The following is a 21,805-nucleotide window of genomic DNA, read 5'->3' as shown; positions in this document are numbered from 1 at the left end:
CTTGATTAGGGGAGCCCAGTTTCTAGCAACCTAGCTCTCTGTTGATTTTGGGGAGGGCCAGAGACCTGTAAACTGCCCGACCAGAGCACGATCTGCCAGAGACAAGGCTACTTGAATCGGCCCTTCAGGAGGTAGAGCAATCTCGGGAATGTCTTCCAGTCTTTTCACGAACTTGGCAGCTTCCATGGCTTTCTTCTTGGTCAGAGAGGCCAACAAGGATTTGAAGGCCTCAGCAGCAGATGGAGGGGGAGGGGAGGAAGGCCCATGAGGGGGATCCCGTTCCTCCATGATGAACCAGATCAAAACCTAGCCAAATGCAGCCAGATACTAAGCGATAAACCCCGCAGCCTGAGGAAGAACACTTTGCGATCCAGCCCGCAGGAGACGGAGGGATGCAACAGCGGGTCTGTCTGCAGGGAGCAGAGGGGAGCAGAGGCGGGCACGAGTGCAGGGATCAAGATCCGCCGGATGCGGATCTCTCAGAGGGAGGGCCGAGACGCGCAGCAGCCAGCTCGTGTAGCACTCCAGCGAAAAAAGTATCAAATAATTATTAGGTGGATGGTATAAATTAATATCCATGAAATATGTTAGAATATTCTTAGTAATAATCACTAATAAAAAGATAAGATTTCTCTCAAATTTAGTCATATATATATATATATATATTGGGCACGCGGTATTGATAACCCATAGTATTAGTGCATGGTATTGTAACAAAGACTATTTACAAGTTACGAATTTCTCTTATAAAGTGGAGGTGAATCTCCATGGTTAATAATATTGTTACATATTTTTTGAAATGTATATATTAATTATTTTATGGTTTGATATCTCTCAGTTATATGGTTGTATTGATTACCTTATGGAGTGACTTAATAAGTGAATCAAATCAGATTTTAAAATGAATGTTTCTTTTTTTTTAATAGAGACAAAATTTTAATTAGCAAAATTCAACTTAAAAATGTATTACTCATTTATAAAAAGGATATTATCACTCAATCCACATTCTAATACACATCTAGATTTAAAATTATCCTATGTAGTGACTTACTATGTAGACAAAGTCAATCCTTAATGAACCAAAACCCAAAGGAAAAGCTCCAAAGTCAAAAGTAATCATAAAAAATGAGAAACCATAACCGTAAGACCTATTTGAAAGAGGAGCTTAAGTAAAATGTAGTTGAATTTGTCCACTGATTAACCAACTTTTATATTTAAATTCATTTAGGACAAAGATAGTTAAAGTGGACATCCCACTTTTATATTTAAATTCATTTAGGGCAAAGATAGTTAAAGTGGACCACCTCAACCTACCTATAATTTTATTTTGGAAAATTTAAAAATTTTAAATTATTTAAAAATTTGAAGCCAATTTTTATAGTTAAAATAAAAAATATATTTTTAAAGAATTAATAAAAATTATATATATATATATATATAATATTTTTAAAAAATAAATTATCTATTTATTTAAAATAATTTTTAATATTTGATTTTTTTTTTTTAATAATTTAAATAAAAACTATCAACCTTCCTAGATAATATAGGCGGGGATGCTAGACTACAAGAAATACATATCCTTACTAATATAGGCCATAATACCCAATTAATTGAATCGTCGGTGTGACTCCTTAAATGTGGGCATTTCCTTAGAGAAGATTGTATATATATATATCTAAAGGGTTTGTGGTTCTTGGAGTTCACTGGTTTATTGCTGTGGAAGAAAACTTCCTTTCTTGAGGTTCATTGGTTTGTTGCGGCGGAAGGAGAATTTTCTTTCTCAGAGTTCACTAGTTTGTTGCTGCCTCAGGAAAATTTTCTTGAGGTTCAGTCGTTTGTTGCTGCCGAATTAGGAGAGCAGAAGCACTTGTTGCCGTTAACCCGAGGCTAGATCTTTTCAAGGGGTAGAAGATGAATATGTGGAACTACGTTGTAAGTGTCCATAAGCCCATTGCTGTGACTCATTGTTGCGTGGGCAACTTTACTGGTCCTAGCGACATTAATCTCATCATTGCAAAAAGCACCTTGATTGAGATCCATTCTCTCTCCTCTCAGGGTTTACAAAAAGTTCTACAAGTACCAATCTATGGCCGAATCGCAGCGCTTGAACTGTTCCGACCTGCTGGGGAGCAGCAGGATTCTCTTGTTATTTCCAAAGAAGAATACAAGTTGAGTGTTGTTCAGTGGAATAATAACGGGGGCCGTGAGCTTATTACCAGGGCTGTTGCAAATGTCTGGGATTTTGTCGCAAATGTCTGGGATTTTTATGCGATCCCTCTCAAGAGTGGACATGAGATTGTTATGGTTGATCCGGATTGTCGAGTCATTGGACTCCACCTCTATGATGGCGTATTTACAATTTTAGCATATGATGGTGTTGCAGGAGTTACACACGCTTTCGATATCATGCTAGACAAAACTGTTGAAGTTGTGGATATCAAGTTCTTGTATGGTTGTTCAAAGCCCACAATTGATGTGTTATACCAACAACAACTCAGTTGTATGAATGGAGATGAACTGCAAGTAAGAACATACGAGGTAGATGTAAAAGGAAGGGATTTTAAGGAGATGCCCTGGTCTGTGCCCAATTTAGACCATGGTGCCCGTATGTTAATACTTGTTCCCATGCCTTTTGGAGGTGTTATTATTATTGGTGAGAAGACCATTGCTTATTTCAGTCCCTCTCCCTCTGTAGTATTCAAAGCTGTTCCCACACCCAACTCAATGACTATCATTCAGGCTTATTCCATGTCCATGATTCTCAATATCTGCTCGGTGACCACATGGGTCACCTTCACTTGCTTTCTCTCATTCATGAAAAGGGAACGGTTACTGGTCTCAATATAGATCTGCTAGGTGACACATATGTTGCTTCAACAATCTTTTATTTAGAGAATGGATTTGTGTACATTGGGTCTGATGAAGGAGATTCACAACTTGTCAAACTGCATCTTCCCCCGGATTCTATATATGGATCAGTGGGATTTTCAGTTGTGGAAACATATGTTAACCTTGGTCCAATCGTGGACTTTTGTGTTGTTGATCATGGTGGACAAGAACACATCGTGACTTGTTCTGGAGGATTCAACCATGGTTGCCTTCACATTCTCAGGAGTGGCATACGAATCAACGAGCATGCAGCTGCAGAGTTTGCAGATGTAAAGGGAATGTGGCCATTACGAGCTTCTTCGACTCGTGACGATTTTGACACTTATTTGGTGCTGAGCTTTCTTGGTGAGACTCGTGTACTTGCCATTAACTCAAATGATGAGCTAGAAGAAACACATGAAATACAAGGATTTGTCCTTCATGCTTGATGAGCCCCAAAAATGTACAATTATTTGGGCTCATTCAACCTCCTAATTTGGCTTAGTCCACCATTCTCATTTGTTTATTGCATGTTTTTGATTATTTTTATGTTAATAGAGTGAATTTGGTTAGTCATTATGCCAACAAGTCTAATGGGTGCTTTGTGTAGCCTTGTTGGTCAACTTGGAGGCAAAATTGAAGGTCTTAATGAGCACTTGGCAGCCAAATTCGTGGGAGAACAAGCTAGAGGATTTGTAGGAAGGTGTCCCCCCTCATTTATGGACCCTTACCTCGAATTCTCCACCATCAGCTCGGAGTTCAAAGGCCACCAAATTAATGAGCACAAGGGCAGCCAAGCAAGTCAAGTTGGACTGCTGTTAACTCCAAGTCTTGGGCAGCCAAGTCCCTAACTTTTAGGAGGAATGTTGGGTCCTCAAATTGTATAAATAAGAAGGCTTGGGGTCTCATTTTGGTTAGCTAGTGGTTGGTCATTTTTGTTAGCTAGTTGGTAGTCATTTTTGTAGCTAGTTAGTCATTTTGTTTTAGCCATTAGTGAGCTAGCTTGTAGTTCGATTTTTAGGCCATGGATTAGCTTTGCTTTCAGCTCATTCTCAAGCTCTCCTTATGGACAATTTTGATGTACTTTTCATTTCTTGATTAATAAAGATGGATCCAGCTTTGCACCAGCTCTAACTCTCTCTTGGGAGGCTGTAGTTCTTGGGGTTGGGCCCATCTCAAGCGCCCAGTACCTCCCTTGTTTATATTGATGTGTCCTTGCTGCGTTCTTGAAATAAAATCTGCTCTTTAGATTTAATTCGTGCTTTGTTACTTAGGTTTCTTTTGATGGTTCAAGTAGCTTCTCATGTTTATAATAGATTGGTAGGAGTTTGTATGCATTTAGATATTTTGGCATGTTCTTTCTCATGTGATGTATATGGTTTTCTTTTCAAACAAGGCTGCTGTTTATTCATTCATTAACCGTTGGATTGAGTTAGCTAGGACTTGGTTTGTTTGCAAGAATTCATTGATTTGTTTGAATAAGCATTGTGTAGGGCATCTCTATCACCTTCATCACCTCCTCGTTCATCTAAGCCTCGTTCAGATCAGCTCCTCCATCACCAAGTCTGTTCGCTCATCTCCCATCTTCTCTTTTGCCAAGTAACCTTACCTTCTTCTCCATTGTTGCCTCAACTACCTTAAAGCCAAATCAGCCTTCCACATATCATCTCATCACTCCATCCATCAGTTCCTAGGTCACTTCAGACCCCCATCCTACCCCTATAACCATCCATGCATCTTCCATCAACCATCCATCCTCAAAAATCCAATTCGAAAACATCCTGTAGAAGACCTACAGGACTATCCTGTAGAAAACAGAGTATCCTGTAGGATCCTCCACAACCATCCTGTAGGAGGCCACTCTCTCGGTTGCTGAGCATATGAATGCGAGGAGCCTCTGTGGATGGATGCCAAGGATCCCTAGGGACCTCTCCTAGCCTCCCCAACCTATCCCACACTTTCCTTCCTTCTCCATCCCATCTGCACAACCAAACCCTAGTTAGCACAAGATCACAATCATTCCACACACTTAAAGGAAAAATACAAAAACATAACTTTCATGATGCAAGTAGTTTAGATCCATGCATTTTCACTTATTAGAGGTAATGACAGCATTGGTAGAGGTTGCATTTACATTCTTTGCATTGTAGAGGTTAGACTAGTTAAATTAGGGTTTCCTAGGTTTACATGCTTTGATTCGCTTTCAGTTCATTTTTGTCAAGTAAAGTAGCTTTCCTTTGAGATTAGCTTTCATCCATCAATTAGCGAGCTTCTTCTTAGAGCCTATAGAAGTTGGCTTGAGCCCTAGCGGACTTGTGCCAGCTGACCAAGTGACAGCTGCGACAAGAGCTAGTACTTGTGCATATAGCACCGCCGCTTCCAAGTTTGTACGAACTACCGGGTTGATAAAACTAAGAGACAGGAAGCCCCAGGAGTTGTAGCATTATTGCTACAATACTGGAGCTCACCATCTTTTTGGCGCCGTTGCCGGGGAAGCGGCAGAGTATTGGTGATTGTTGCTATTCTTCTATTTTCTACTACAACCTTCTTCTAAGTAGTTTATTTCATTTCCATTATGCAATTTCATTTATGCAAAAGTAGATTAGCCTTTCTTGCTTTCCTAGATTAGTATTTCCTGCTTTCATAGATTAGCATTTCCTGCTTTCCTAGAATAGCCTTTCAATTCTGCAAGCGTAGATTAGCATTTCAATTCCGCAAGTGTAGACTAGCATTTCATTCTTGCAATTTCATTTGAGAAAAATAGATTAGTCCTTTCAATTTCGCAAGATAGTTAGTTGCAGTTCAATCTATTTCATGCTTTGTAGGAGTAGAGATAAGTTAGAAAAATGATTGCACAACACCCCCACTGCTTCACACAGCCAACGTTCTTCTTCGATGGCTGTGATGAAAGGACCCCTGGGTGGACATCAAGACATATCTGAAGAACCTCCAGGGGAGAAGAAGAAGAAACATTCCTCTGAAGCAAATGGCTACAAGCAGAAATGTTGGGAGCAGTCCCTTATCCAAAGATGAATTTGCAAATCAGATCGAAGATTTCAAGAGTGACATGAGGCAGTTCCTTGCCATGCAACTGGATACCTTGCGGATCCAAAAGAAGCAAGAAGAAGCCAAGAGGGCTTTGGTCATTTTTTGTCCTAGGTGCCTTAAAAAGCATCTTAGGAACGAATGTCCAATGCACTCCCTAGAAGTGTGTTTTGTATGTGAAGAATACCATCCTACAGATCAGTTCCCTTCCTTGCCCAGAATCAAAGCTGCATATCAAAGAGCCAAGGGAGCCACTGAATCGCTCTATTATATGAACCAAAGGAGGCCACATGGACCTAGATCTTACCAGCAGGAGCTGCAAGGGATACCCGAGACCTATTATGACCCTTATCAAGCCACTTTCATGCCTTCTTGGGATCCCCCTGCTCATCCTTCCTGGTCTACACCTCCTCCTTGGTCATATTCTCCTTGTTCCTTCACAGATCCATATTATGCCCAACCAGTTGCTCATTCATTTCACTCTTATGCTCAGCCACAGCCTCAGTGGAATGCACCTTATCAGGAGTGGAGGCCCCAGTACAACTCTCATCCTGCTCATTTTCCTCCACCACCTGCTCATCCACAACCATCGCCTCCTCCTACACCAAGGCAACCCCAAATGCCTACCCAACCCCAATGCCATCCATCTCCATCTCAATTTCACACCTCCACTCAGCTACCCGTACCTCCATTTCCAAAACCATGCAATGGAGCAGCTCAACCCAATTTCAAATCTGAGGCACAACATGTGCAAATGATTCCTCGTGAGCTCAATGATGTTCACCAAAGCTCAGGGAAAGCAATGCAAAAAAGAGATCATCTTGAAAGCATTGAAGGACCAAAAGCAAAAGAAGATTCAAAAGAAGAGATCAAAGAACCATGGGCTGCACTTGATGAAGAGAAGAGATCTAAATCAGAGACCGAGAGAGTTCCCTCATGGTTATTATCAAATCCTCCATGTACTCAAGAGAAAGATCAACAAAAGGAGGAAGATGAGAAAGTCATGATAGAAAGTGACATGAAGAATGATCCAGAGCAGCAAAAGAACCAAGGATATCAAAGCTATATTGAGATATGGTTTCAGAAGGTCACTAAGTTGCAGCAGTACTCTCTTCCTCATCTATGTTTGATCCATTCAAAGTCAGATCATCTTGTCTCTGAAATCTGGATCGTTGTCAAAGCATGCATTTCGAGCCCTCACATCGTTTTTTCTCTAATCTCGATGTGCACATGGCTCCATTGGAAGTATTCTTATACTTGAAAATGATTTTGTTTTTCAAGTAGGGTAGGGTAGGAAAAAAGGAAAAAGAAAAAAAAAGAGAAAAAGAGAAAGACAAAAAAATGAAAAAAGAGGAAAATAGAAATCTAAGGTGAAAACCTCCTCAGAGGCGCCTTAGATCGGCTCATTGATTGAAAACCTCCATGAGGCGGTCAATGGGTTGGAAAAAAGAGAAAAGAGAAAAAGATCTTTGGGTGAAAACCTCCCTTGGAGGCGCCGAAGGCAAGCAATTAGGGTGAAAACCTCCATGAGGCGCCCTAGTTGTTTTTCAAAAAAAAAGAAGAGAAAAAAAAAAGAAAAAAATAAAAAGCTAATCTCCATTTCATGTTGCAGAAATGACATTGCAGGTTAAAGAAGGACGTTTCATGATAGGAGGAGCATTCAAATCAAAGACAAAGGAGTTTTTGTGCCTTCTACAGGAAGTTTCATATCTTCTACAGGAAGCTTACAAAAAAGCCAAATTGATCTCCAAAGAGGACCTGAAGGCTTGGAATATGTCCATGAGGCCTACACTCATCTATGTGTCCACTCCTCACCCCTTTTCCATCATTCTTTTCATGACATTATGCTTCTTTCCTCCAAACTGTGTTTTCTACAGGATGCTCTATATTTCTACAGGAAACATCCTGTAGAACCTTTGGACGAGCCAAATTCAATCTCAAAAATGAATCTAATGGTGGGAATCTGTTGATTAGGCCTACAAGCACTGGTGTGTCCATCCCTTGCCTTTCTCCATCATTCTTCCACCTCCTTGTGCCTCTCATTGTGCTTCTACAGGATCTTCCTGTAGAAATTGTGGGAAACTAGGCTTGCATTTCAAAAAGTGGTTTTGCAAGCATGGTAGCTTCCTCAAAGGTTCAAGAGTCCTCCTGTAGTCTTCCAACTCATCCTCCATCATCTCCATACCTGCATCACAGCAAAAATTCATTTTGTCATACCATGCAAACACATGCAAAATGCCTTGAAGCCAAAAACACATAGAGCAGAATTTGTTTTTGCCATAACTTGAGAACCATGCATCCATTTGACAAACCATTTTATGGGGGATTGTACAAGGTCGATGACAACATGCCTGAGCATTTTCATGCAATTCCGGTGCACGGTTTCCAAGAAATCAGCCTCCATCACCATCAGCCATTTTTGCATTTTCTCCATAACCGTGCATCAGTTTCAAAACCTGTTTCATGGGGAGATGCACATGGATGATAGTAGCCTACCCAAGCAGTTTCAGCCAATTCCGATGCACGGTTTCCGAGAAATCGAGCTCTGAAATCTTCAGCCATTTTCCAATTTTCTCGAAATCCGTGCATCCATTGATCACGAATTGGCTATGGGAGATGCATCATGATGGTAGAAACATGCTCAGCAAGTTTCAGCTAGATCCGCTTTGGCGTTTGGGAGAAATGTCGAAAACAAGTTCTGGTTTGGTGAAGATGCAGCAACAGCAGCTTGGACGTGCAGATTTGAACGTGGAAACGATTGTCTGGAGCTTGGATCCGGCCAGAGGACACCTGCACATGAAAAAAAAATCAAAGATTAGCAGCCAAGCCACATGCAAGCAGGAATCCAAGCATGCATCAGCAAAGAGCTTCACAGCAGCCGGTCGACTTGAAGGTACGTGACTAAACTAATTCCTCTGTTGCATGAATGTAATTCGAAATCTGCGTGAACAATGAGATGGTTGGATTTAGACAAATCGGTGGCCAGCTAACTGGCCACCCTCATCCAGTTCAACAGCACTTGGTGGGTGGATACGACACGTGTGCTCAGCCAACTCAAGAGGAAAATTGGAAACGGGTAGTGATGGACAGTTAGACTTCAGCGTGCTTGATGGATGAGATTAACAGCAGAAAACAACTAGTTAAAAAATGCAATGGAGACAACAGTTGCATGGGGCCAACGTGCACTTGGCCACTTCACTCCCTCACCAAAAATCACGTTGAAATTAAATGATGCTTGGCTGACTCTCACCACTCTCTGTTTAACTGCAGTCAACTGAAGCGCATGTCTACCACTTCCAGATCAATTAACCAATGATGCTCTACAAGATTTCTACCTGATTCCTTAGATTTCTGTCGTTTCATAAAAATAAAAAATAAAAAAAAAATTCTCACTTGTTTCTACAGGATGTCGTCTACAGGAAAGGCAGAGAACAGCTCTGCGGAAGGAAAACGCTGAAAGATTCAGTTGGCTTTGTGCAACACCTTCTTGATAAGTATGACAACATTATTAGCATGGCATTTAGCAAAGATAAAACTTTCCAAAACGCTTTGAATTCATCATTTGAATTCTTTATTAATTCGAATACAATGTCACCGGAATATGTTTCTTTGTTTGTTGATGATAAAGTCTAAAAGGAGTCAGCGAAGAGGATGTAGAAGTAATACTTGACAAGGGGAAAACTGTTTCAGATGACGCTGAATCTTCCTGTGCAGCTCTGGTTGTTGCATCCATATCATCATTTGGAAACTCTCATGATCTTACTGCCATGTGTTATCCCTTGCTTATTAGTTCAATGGGTATCACTGCTTGCTTAATCACAAATCTATTTGCAACTAACATATTTGAGATCAAGGCCGTGAAGGAAATTGAGCCTGCATTGAAAGAGCAACTTATTGTCTCCACAGTAGTGATGACTATTGGCATTGCTGCTGTCAGCCTAGTTGCATTGCCTTCATCCTTCACTATCTTCAATTTTGGTGCCCATAAGGTTGTAAAGAACTGGGAGCTTTTCTTCTGTGGTGCTATTGGTTTGTGGTCTGGCCTTGTTATTGGTTTTGTCACTGAATACTGCACTAGTAATGCTTACAGCCCTGTCCAAGATGTTGCCGATTCATGCAGGACTGGAAGCAGCAACTAATGTTATATTTGGGTTGGCTGTGGGATACAAATCTGTTATTATATTTGCTATTGCAGTAAGCATTTTATGAAGCAAAGAAAGTTTCCGCAGTCGGAAAGTATTGTCATGTCAGGAATAGAAACGTGAATCAAGGATTAACCAATGGAAAAACAGTGATTCCCATCCAGCTTCGGCATGCAATATCTATTCTCGGGCAGTTCATTGAAGCTAGCAGACTGTTTCTACAGGAAGACAGAACAGTTTCTACAGGAAGACAGAACAGTTTCTACAGGAAAGTGAAAAGAGGGAAGCCAAAGGAGAAATCGGCCAAGATGCTAGCCAAGGACGTCACCAGGGCCATCAAAGACAAGGGGAGAGATTTGGTTGCTCAGAGGATGAGCAACACTTTCACTAGGGGGGTGATGATGAGCCCCAAAAATGTACAATTATTTGGGCTCATTCAACCTCCTAATTTGGCTTAGTCCACCATTCTCATTTGTTTATTGCATGTTTTTGATTATTTTTATGTTAATAGAGTGAATTTGGTTAGTCATTATGCCAACAAGTCTAATGGGTGCTTTGTGTAGCCTTGTTGGTCAACTTGGAGGCAAAATTGAAGGTCTTAATGAGCACTTGGCAGCCAAATTCGTGGGAGAACAAGCTAGAGGATTTGTAGGAAGGTGTCCCCCCTCATTTATGGACCCTTACCTCGAATTCTCCACCATCAGCTCGGAGTTCAAAGGCCACCAAATTAATGAGCACAAGGGCAGCCAAGCAAGTCAAATTGGACTGCTGTTAACTCCAAGTCTTGGGCAGCCAAGTCCCTAACTTTTAGGAGGACTATTGGGTCCTCAAATTGTATAAATAAGAAGGCTTGGGGTCTCATTTTGGTTAGCTAGTGGTTGGTCATTTTTGTTAGCTAGTTGGTAGTCATTTTTGTAGCTAGTTAGTCATTTTGTTTTAGCCATTAGTTAGCTAGCTTGTAGTTCGATTTTTAGGCCATGGATTAGCTTTGCTTTCAGCTCATTCTCAAGCTCTCCTTATGGACAATTTTGATGTACTTTTCATTTCTTGATTAATAAAGATGGATCCAGCTTTGCACCAGCTCTAACTCTCTCTTGGGAGGCTGTAGTTCTTGGGGTTGGGCCCATCTCAAGTGCCCAGTACCTCCCTTGTTTATATTGATGTGTCCTTGTTGTGTTCTTGAAATAAAATCTGCTCTTTAGATTTAATTCGTGCTTTGTTACTTAGGTTTCTTTTGATGGTTCAAGTAGCTTCTCATGTTTATAATAGATTGGTAGGAGTTTTTATGCATTTAGATATTTTGGCATGTTCTTTCTCATGTGATGTATATGGTTCTCTTTTCAAACAAGGCTGTTGTTTATTCATTCATTAACCGTTGGATTGAGTTAGCTAGGACTTGGTTTGTTTGCAAGAATTCATTGATTTGTTTGAATAAGAATTGTGTAGGGCATCTCTATCACCTTCATCACCTCCTTGTTCATCTAAGCCTCGTTCAGATTAGCTCCTCCATCACCAAGTCTGTTCGCTCATCTCCCATCTTCTCTTTTGCCAAGTAACCTTACCTTCTTCTCCATTGTTGCCTCAACTACCTTAAAGCCAAATCAGCCTTCCACATATCATCTCATCACTCCATCCATCAGTTCCTAGGTCACTTCAGACCCCCATCCTACCCCTATAACCATCCATGCATCTTCCATCAACCATCCATCCTCAAAAATCCAATTCGAAAACATCCTGTAGAAGACCTACAGGACTATCCTGTAGAAAACAGAGTATCCTGTAGGATCCTCCACAGCCATCCTGTAGGAGGCCACTCTCTCGGTTGCTGAGCATCTGAATGCGAGGAACCTCTGTGGATGGATGCCAAGGATCCCTAGGGACCTCTCCTAGCCTCCCCAACCTATCCCACACTTTCCTTCCTTCTCCATCCCATCTGCACAACCAAACCCTAGTTAGCACAAGATCACAATCATTCCACACACTTAAAGGAAAAATACAAAAACATAACTTTCATGATGCAAGTAGTTTAGATCCATGCATTTTCACTTATTAGAGGTAATGACAGCATTGGTAGAGGTTGCATTTACATTCTTTGCGTTGTAGAGGTTAGACTAGTTAAATTAGGGTTTCCTAGGTTTACATGCTTTGATTCGCTTTCAGTTCATTTTTGTCAAGTAAAGTAGCTTTCCTTTGAGATTAGCTTTCGTCCATCAATTAGCGAGCTTCTTCTGAGAGCCTATAGAAGTTGGCTTGAGCCCTAGCGGACTTGTGCCAGCTGACCAAGTGACAGTTGCGACAAGAGCTAGTACTTGTGCATATAGCACCGCCGCTTCCAAGTTTGTACGAACTACCGGGTTGATAAAATTAAGAGACAGGAAGCCCCAGGAGTTGTAGCATTATTGCTACAATACTGGAGCTCACCAATGCTCCTTCCTTGTTCTGTGAAGATGCTATTCATGACCAGCTTGTTCAAGTAACAACAAGTTCTGTGAGATTAATGAGTGCGTCTTCTGGACAGATATTGTCTGAATGGATGTTGGGGTATTTTTAATGGGGAAAATACCAAAACCAACAAAATATTCACCACAGAGACAATTCTCTGTTTCTTCTTTCCAGGATCTTTTGCAGAGAACCTCTTTAAAAAAAAATTAACTCAGAACACAGTCCATTACACAGTCACAACAAACACTTCTATTGATTTAAAACAAAAAAAAAACTGATACATATTTCATCCTCTGTGCAGAGAGGAATTTACAAAACAAACTCCGTTGCAGTCACAGTTTTTCCACTGCTGTGGATATTACAAAATCAGTTTCAAAACATTCCTATGCTTTTCATTGGCGAACAAACATTACAACCCTGTTCTCTGTGATTTCTCGCACTGTTGTGCGTTCAAAACAAAATCACACACTCCACTATACGCTGCCGCAGCCACAATACACCTTACATAAAAAAACTAACAGCACGCTGACTTACATAACAATATATGAAAACATATAAAAAATATATGGGACGTATGCCCATAACTATATTAACTATATGCCCATAACTAAAATTAAAGGCCTCCATCAAAAACTTACGAACAACATTAAATGCATTTAATTCCCTTCTCGGCGGTCAACAACAAAAAAAACTTCACGCAAAATCTGATTTGTCGTGGGCCCGTGCACATTCCGGAGATCGACGGCGGAGGTTGCGTGCCCAGAACACTTGGCTGATCCAACAAGGTTTGGGAGCCAACCTCGGGAAAAACAAACGGACTTTAGCGTCCGGGGAGAGCGGTTTTCGGCGTCGTACAGGGGACGTGTGGCGGAGTTTCATTGTGTCGGGGCCTCCTCTGCGGGTACAGCCTTTTGCCAAAGGCGGTGCGGGGAGACCCGGGTTGTTTTCAAAAACCGCCGCGCTGTTTAAAATTAAAATTTAGCACTCCCCTTTAATTTTAACAGCCGCGCGTTCGGTCATTCCCAAGCATTTTCTCAAAAATTTGAAACTCTTCTAAACTAGTGGCTTTGTCAAGATGTCTGCAACCTGTTCCTGGGTCCTGCAATGTTCTAGGGAAATTTCACCATTGTTCACCAATTCTCTGATGTAGTGAAACCTTGTATCGATGTGTTTCATTCTCTTATGAAACACTGAATTCTTTGACAAAGCAATAGCTGAGCTATTGTCACAAAAGACCACTGTTGCTTTTGCCTGCTCTTGGCCTAAGCTTCTCAACATCCTTCTCATCCATACTGCCTGACACGCTGCTGCTGTGGCTGCCACATATTCGGCCTCTGCTGTAGATAATGCTACAATGGACTGCTTCTTAGAAGCCCATGAAATGGCTCCTGAACCCATGTTAAAAACATAACCGGAAGTGCTCTTCCGATCATCTACACTTCCAGCCCAATCGTTATCAGTGTATCCAACCAAATCTGAATGTTCTGAGGCATGATATAGAATTCCAAACATTTTGGTACCTTTGACATACCTCAAAATTCTCTTTGCTGCCTGCCAATGTACCTCCTTTGGCCTCTCCATAAATCTGGAAATCAAACTAACGGCATACATTAAATCAGGCCTAGTTGCTATTAAATACATAAGGCTGCCCACAATGCTTTTATACAAGCTAGGATCAAAATCCTTGCTGCTGTCCTCTCTGCTGAGCTTTAATCCCATCACTGTGGGAGTGATTGCTGCCTTGCACTCTTGCATGTTAAATCTGCCCAAAACTTGATTTACATATCTTTCTTGATATATAAAAATTCCTTTTTCATTTTGATCTACTTCTATGCCTAAGAAGTATCTCAACAAACCCATGTCAATCATTTCAAATTCATCCTTCATGACTGATTTAAAATTCTCAATAAGATAAATATCATTTCCAGTAAAAATAACATCATCAACATACAAGACAACAATCAAAATTTTACCATCCTTTTCCTTGATGTATATTGTGGGTTCTCCTTCACATTTGTCAAATTCATTATCCAAGAGATATGAATCTATCATGTTGTACCATGCTCTTGGTGCTTGCTTCAGCCCATAAAGAGATTTCTTCAATTTGCACACTTTGTGCTCTTCACCTTTCTTCTCATATCCGAGAGGTTGTTCCACATAAACCTCTTCCATTAACACTCCATTTAGGAATGCTGATTTCACATCCATTTGGTAGACTTTCCATTTGTTTTGTGCTGCTATGGACATCACTGCTCTCACGGTTTCCATTCTTGCAACCGAGGCGAAAGTCTCCTCATAATCTCTCCCATACTGCTGCTTGTAGCCTTTGACAACCAGCCTTGCTTTATGCCTTTCAATCTTGCCTTCAGCATTGCTCTTGGTCTTGTAGACCCATTTCACACCAATGACTTCTTTGCCTTTTGGTAACTCAACCAAATCCCATGTTTTGTTTCTCTCTATGGCATTCATCTCCTCATCCATAGCTTCTATCCATTTTCTATCTTTAATTGCATCCTCGAAATGAATAGGATCATCAACATGACAATACAAGGCAAATAAGGAATTCATTCCTTCTTCATAAATTTCACTTAGATTTCTAAATTTCTTCCCTCTTTCACTTGGTGTGCAAGTGCTTGAAGATGCACTTGAGTTTCCTCCTTGTGGTGTGCTTGGAGAAGCACTCTCATTGATCCTCAAAGGTGTTCCTTGCTGTTCTTGAGTTGGTGCTGCTGTTTGGGGATTCATTTCAGCCACTTCCTCTTCAATGCTTCATCCTCATCATGAGACAAACAGTTTTTAACATTCACTGTTTTCTCTATGCTTCCATCCCAAGCTTCTTCCTCAATGAATTGAACATCCCCGCCAACAAAGAACTTCTTGGTAGATGGGATGTACAGCCTGTAGGCTTTGGATTCCTCACTTTATCCAATGAAAATACATTTCTCCCCTTTGTTGTCCAACTTCCTCCTTAGCTGATCCGGAATGTGTGCATAGGCCACACATCCAAAAACTCTCATGTGGGTGACTCCTTGCTTTCTCCCACTCCATGCCTCTTCTGGAACTTTGTTCATGACTGCTTTTGTAGGACACCTGTTCAGTATATAAACTGCACAATGTACAGCTTCAGCCCAATACTCATTTGGCAAATGCTTTGCCTTTAGCATGCTCCTTGCCATATCCATGATGGTCCTGTTCTTCCTTTCAGCAACTCCATTTTGCTGTGGGGTGTACCGAGTTGTAAAATGTTTATGAATTCCATTTTCTCTAAAAACCTTTAGGAATTCATTGGAGATATACTCACCTCCTCTATCAGTTCTCAAAACTTTTATATGCAGCCCGCTTTGGTTCTCCACAAGTGCTTTAAAATTTTGGAATTTCTCAAACACTTCACTTTTTTTTTAAAGGAAATATGCCCAAGTTTTTCTTGTAAAGTCATCAATGAATGTTAAGAAATATAGGTTGCCTGCTAATGATGGGGCTTGCATTGGTCCACATAAATCTGAGTGGATGATCTCTAAGGCTGCCTTTGCCCTTATACTTTTCCCTAATGGAAAACTTTCTCTATGTTGTTTGCCCAATATACAACCTTCACAAAGGCTGTCCGGCTTCTCTATCAATGGTAATCCCTTTACCATTCCTTTTCTGCTTAATAGGTTTAGACCTCCAAAATTTAGATGCCCGAATCTCAAGTGCCATAACCAATTTTCATCCTTTGGCACGCTTTGGAAGGCCTCTTGGGTGACTGTTGCCATTTCCCTTTTGTTCTTCATGTCTGCCCTGATCCGGAGAGGGAACATCCTGTTCCTTGTCATCTTCACTTCAGTGATGCATCTTTTGCTGGGTGGTATGTCCATGATGGTGCACACATCCTTTACAAAGTAAACATTGTAACCCTTTTGGATAAGCTGTCCAACACTCAATAGGTTACATCTCATTCCGGGGACATAGTAGACATCTGCTATGGTTTTCCTTTCTCCTTGCTTTGTAAATATTTTTACCTCCCCTTTTCCCATAACAGAAACTTTACTATCAGTTCCTAGTGTGACCTCTGATTTCAAATTCTGATTTAAGGCTGAAAAGAGGGCTATATTCCCTGTCATATGGTTGCTGCAACCTGAGTCTAAAAACCATATGTCCTCACTATGTGTTTCAGCCATGTTACAAGCTAACATGACATTTTCTTGACTGTTGTTTTCTCTTGTAACATTTGCATTTTGTCTGCTGTTCATATCATGCTGTTTCTTTCTATAATCACTAGCATAATGTCCATACTTTTTGCAATAATAGCATTGAACATTAGATTTATCATACCTTTGTCCTTGAGCCTGATACTGATCTCTTTGTTGGCTGCTGCCTTGACCTTGGTTCTGATTTGGATTACTGCCTCTTCCTTGTGCATTTGATGAGCTGTTCCTTCCTCCTCTGTTTTGGCTTCTGCCTCTTCCTCTTTGGTTTCCTCTTCCTTGACCTCTTCCTCTTCCAAAGGACATCTGGGTCTTGAAGGCTTGCTCAAGAGATGAGTTTTCATTCCTACTCAGCCTCTGCTCATGTGTTATCAGTGATGCATGTAGCTCATCAACTGAATAGTTTGAGAGATCCTTTGTCTCTTCAATGGTGGTGACTATGGCATCAAACCTTGAGGGTAAGACCCTCAATATTTTCTCCACTATTCTTCTATCTTCAATGGTTTCTCCATGAGTTCTCATTTGTGTGATTACTCCAATCACATGAGTGAAGAATGAGTCAATGTTATCTGACTCCTTCATGCACAGATTCTCAAAATCCTTCCTCAGCAATTATAGTTTTGTTGTCTTCACTCTCTCCATGCCTTGATAGGATGTCTTGAGGGTTTGCCATGCTTCATTGGCTGTCTTAGCTGCTGCTAACCTTGGAAACATACTCTGGTCTACTGCTAGATACAACAACACACGGGCTTTTGAATCTTTCTTCCTATTGCTCTTCAGCAGATCTCTCTCTGCTGGAGTTAATCTATTAAACTCAGTTTCATCTGCTGGTTCTTCAAAACCTTCCTCAACTATTTCCCATAAATCTTGAGAGACAAATAAGGCTGTCATAGTTATTGACCAGTAGTCATAGTTCTTCCCATTAAACTGTGGGAGCTACGTGTTGAACATACCCATGCTTGTGCTTTCCATTCCTTGCATTCTTAACTATGCCACTAAATCCTTGACTGTGTGTTTTAAATCAATTGACTGCTTCAACAGTAACAAACAAGATAGCTATGAAAAATACCTGAATCCTTCGCTGTCTGAGTCTTCTGTCTGCCTGAGAAGTTTTGCTACAGCAACAACCTTCTCCCTTCAGCTTCTTTAACTTCTTTATAGAGCCTGAGCCTCGCTCTGATACCACTGTTGGGGTATTTTTAATGGGGAAAATACCAAAACCAACAAAATATTCACCACAGAGACAATTCTCTGTTTCTTCTGTCCAGGATCTTTTGCAGAGAACCTCTTTAAAAAAAAATTAACTCAGAACACAGTCCATTACACAGTCACAACAAACACTTCTATTGATTTAAAACAAAAAAAAAACTGATACATATTTCATCCTCTGTGCAGAGAGGAATTTACAAAACAAACTCTGTTGCAGTCACAGTTTTTCCACTGCTGTGGATATTACAAAATCAGTTTCAAAACATTCTTGTGCTTTTCATTGGCGGACAAACATTACAGCCCTGTTCTCTGTGATTTCTCGCACTTCTGTGCGTTCAAAACAAAATCACACACTCCACTATACGCTGCCGCAGCCACAATACACCTTACATCAAAAAACTAGCAGCACGCTGACTTACATAACAATATATGAAAACATATAAAAAATATATGGGACGTATGCCCATAACTATATTAACTATATTCCCATAACTAAAATTAAAGGCCTCCATCAAAAACTTACGAACAACATTAAATGCATTTAATTCCGTTCTCGGCGGTCAACAACAAAAAAAACTTCACGCAAAATCTGATTTGTCGTGGGCCCGTGCACCTTCCGGAGATCGACGGCGGAGGTTGCGTGCCCAGAACACTTGGCTGATCCAACGAGGTTCGGGAGCCAACCTCGGGCAAAACAAATGGACTTTAGCGTCCGGGGAGAGCGGTTTTCGGCGTCGTACAGGGGACGCGTGGCGGAGTTTCATTGTGTCGGGGCCTCCTCTGCGGGTACAGCCATTTGCCAAAGGCGGTGCGGGGAGACCGGGGTTGTTTTCAAAAACCGCCGCGCGCTGTTTAAAATTAAAATTTAACAATGGAGAGCCCCCACCGCCACAGGATTGTCTATAACAGTAGCCACAGGTAGTGCTACCCAGGTTTTGTTGCCCACTCGAGGGTGTAATATTGTCTACTTGGAAATTGGAGAGGGATCCCTAACACTGAAGGGACATAAAAAGATTGAGTATGATGTATCTTGCATGGACATAACTCCTATTGGTCAGGATAGTAAACGGAGTGAATTGGCAGTTGTTGGACTATGGAAAGACCAAAGTATCAGAATTTATTCTCTTCCTGATCTGAAACTCATTCAAAGTCTCCAATTTGCCGAGAATGTTGTTACCCGGTCTGTTTTATTTTGTAAATTTGAAGGGATTTCATACTTGCTGTGTGGGCTTGGGGATGGGCACTTATATAACCTAAAATTGAATGTGAGCAGTGGGGAGCTTTCTGACGGGGAAAAGAAAAAGATTTCCTTGGGTAGCAAAGGAATAAATCTGAGGACTTTTCGTCATGAGAATGCAACGCATGTGTTAGCGTTAGGTGACAGGGCCACAGTTATTTGCAGTAGTAACCTGAGGTTGGCGTATAGTAATGTGAGTGTGGGAGAAGTTAATCATATGTGTTCTTTCCATTCAAAATCTTTCCCTAACAGCATTGTGGTTGTAAAGGAAGACATGCTTTCTTTTGGTTCAATCGATAATATTCAGAATATTTACATCTCATCAGTTCATCTCGAGGAACACCCATATCGTATTTGCTATCAAGACAAGTCTGGAACATTTTCCATCTGCAGCATGAAGGATGGTTATGATGAAATGCAAAAACACTTCATTCGTCTCTTAGATGAAAATACATTTGAAAATATTTCATCATATCCACTGGATATGTATGAAGAAGGTTGTTCAATCCTCAGTTGCTCATTTACAGATGATCATAACACTGTCTATTGTTGTGTTGGGATAGCTTATCGGTATCCTGATCAGGAAACTATATGTAAGAAGGGCCGAATTTTGGTCTTTTCGGTTGGAAACAGACAACTGCGTCTGGTTACAGAGAAGGAGACAAAGGGAGTTGTATACAATCTCAATGCTTTTAATGGAAAATTAGTTGCAGGAATCAACGAAAAGATTGACTTGTACAAATGGATGATCCGTGATGATGTTTCCAGGGAGCTGGAGTTTGAATGTGGACATCCCGGGCATGTGCTTGCACTCTGTGTAAAAACTCATGGGGATTTTATCTTAGTTGGTGATTGTGTACAATCTATGTATTTGTTGGTATACAAGAATATTGATGAGAGGGGAGGCATATTAGAAGAGAAGGCTCACGATTATAGTGTAAACTACATGACTGTTGTAGAATTTCTGGATGATGATACGTATGTTGGTACAGATCAGAAAGATTTCAACATTTTTGTGGTGAAGAAAAAGAACGATGCTGCAATTGATTCAGAAGAGGAAAGAAAATTGAAACTTGAAGGTGAATACCATCTTGGAGCTCTTGTTAACCAGTTCAGGCGTGCATCTTTAGCTCAACCCTTGCCCTTGTATGAGAATACCATTCCTACAGTAATATTTGGAACAACTAATGGTATGATTGGTCTTATCGCATCACTTCCAGAGGAACAATATCAAATTCTTCAAAAGCTGCAAATGCATCTTGTGAACGTAATAAGAGGAGTAGGAGGCTTAAACCATGAGCAGTGGAGGTCATTCAACACTGGTCACACAAGAAATGTGAAACAGTTGCTGGATGGCGATTTGATTGAGTCTTTTCTGGATCTCAACAGCCAAAGGATGAGCGAAATTGGAACTGCCATGACCATTCCTATTGATGAGTTATGCAAAATGGTGGAATACCTTACCAGCTTACGTTGATATCTTTTATTTTATTTTTTTATCCAATGTACTTTTGAAATAGGAAAAATTATTTTGCTTGCGGTTTGTTTGGTGCCGTAATTGGTTAGGAGAACTGGTTTTGAGTTACATATATTGAATATGCTTTTTGGGTTACATTTCAATTATTTTTTATCTAACATCTAACCCTGATAATGTAATTATTTGTTTTGAGTTATCATTTGTTAATATAAGAATATGTTTTTCGGGTTACAGTTTAATTATCTTTATTTGTATTTTTAGATCATTTATGGACATGTTAAGTAATAGTTTATGGAAAAATTTCACAAAAATAATTGAAATATAGAATTATGTTAGGAGAACTGGATTTGAGTTACCATTTATTGAATATGTTTTTTGGGTTACATTTCAATTATTTTTATTTGTTGTTGTTTGTTTGTTGCAGTTATTTGTTTTTGAATATGTTTTTTTGAGTTACATTTCAATTATTTTTATCTGTGTTGCTATTATTTGTTGTGTCATCATTTGTCAAAATAGGTTTACATTTCAATTATTTTTATTTGTATTTTGAAATCATCTATATTTATGGATGGGTTAAGTAATGGTTTATGGAAATTTTTCACAGAAATAATTGAAATATAGAATTATGTTAGGAGAACTGGATTTGAGTTACCATTTATTGAATATGTTTTTTGGGTTATATTTCGATTATTTTGATTAGTTGTTTGTTTGTTGTAGTTGTTTGTTTTGAGTTACCATTTGTCAATATAAGAATATGTTTTCGGGAGTTACATTTCAATTATTTTTATATGTAATTTTAGATCATCTATATTTATGGGCTGGTTAACTAATGGTTTATGGAAAGCTTTCACAAAAATAATTGAAATATAGAATTATGTTAGGAGAAATCTTTTCGAGTTACCATTTATTGAATATGTTTTTTTGGTTACATTTCAATTATTTTTATCTTCGGTTGTTTGTTTCTTGTAGTTATTTTGTTTTGAGTTGCCATTTGTCAATATAGGAATATGTTTTTGAAGGGTTACATTTCAATTATTTTTATATGTATTTTTAGATCATCTATATTTACGGACAGGTTAAGTAATGGTTTATGGACAACTTTCACAAAAATATTTAGGAGAAATGATTTTGAGTTACCATATATTGAATATGTTTTTTGGGTTACCTTTCAATTATTTTATTTGTTGTTGTTTGTTTATCG

The 21,805-nt window shown here is 39.9% G+C and overlaps 1 pseudogene; it reads left to right on the top strand.

The window, feature by feature from the left end:
• Positions 1-1,911: 1,911 nt before the first annotated feature.
• On the top strand, positions 1,912-20,604 carry LOC149146970 (DNA damage-binding protein 1a pseudogene; annotated as a pseudogene).
• The last annotated feature ends 1,201 nt before the right edge of the window (positions 20,605-21,805 follow it).

The sequence above is a fragment of the Pinus tabuliformis genome, chromosome 9 (genome assembly GCF_031772625.1).
Source record: "Pinus tabuliformis cultivar Carrire ecotype Pingquan chromosome 9, CPIR1, whole genome shotgun sequence".
In the NCBI taxonomy this organism is placed as follows: Eukaryota; Viridiplantae; Streptophyta; class Pinopsida; order Pinales; family Pinaceae; genus Pinus; species Pinus tabuliformis.
Note: the sequence above shows the minus strand (reverse complement) of the source record. Positions and strands in the feature narration are given on the sequence as shown.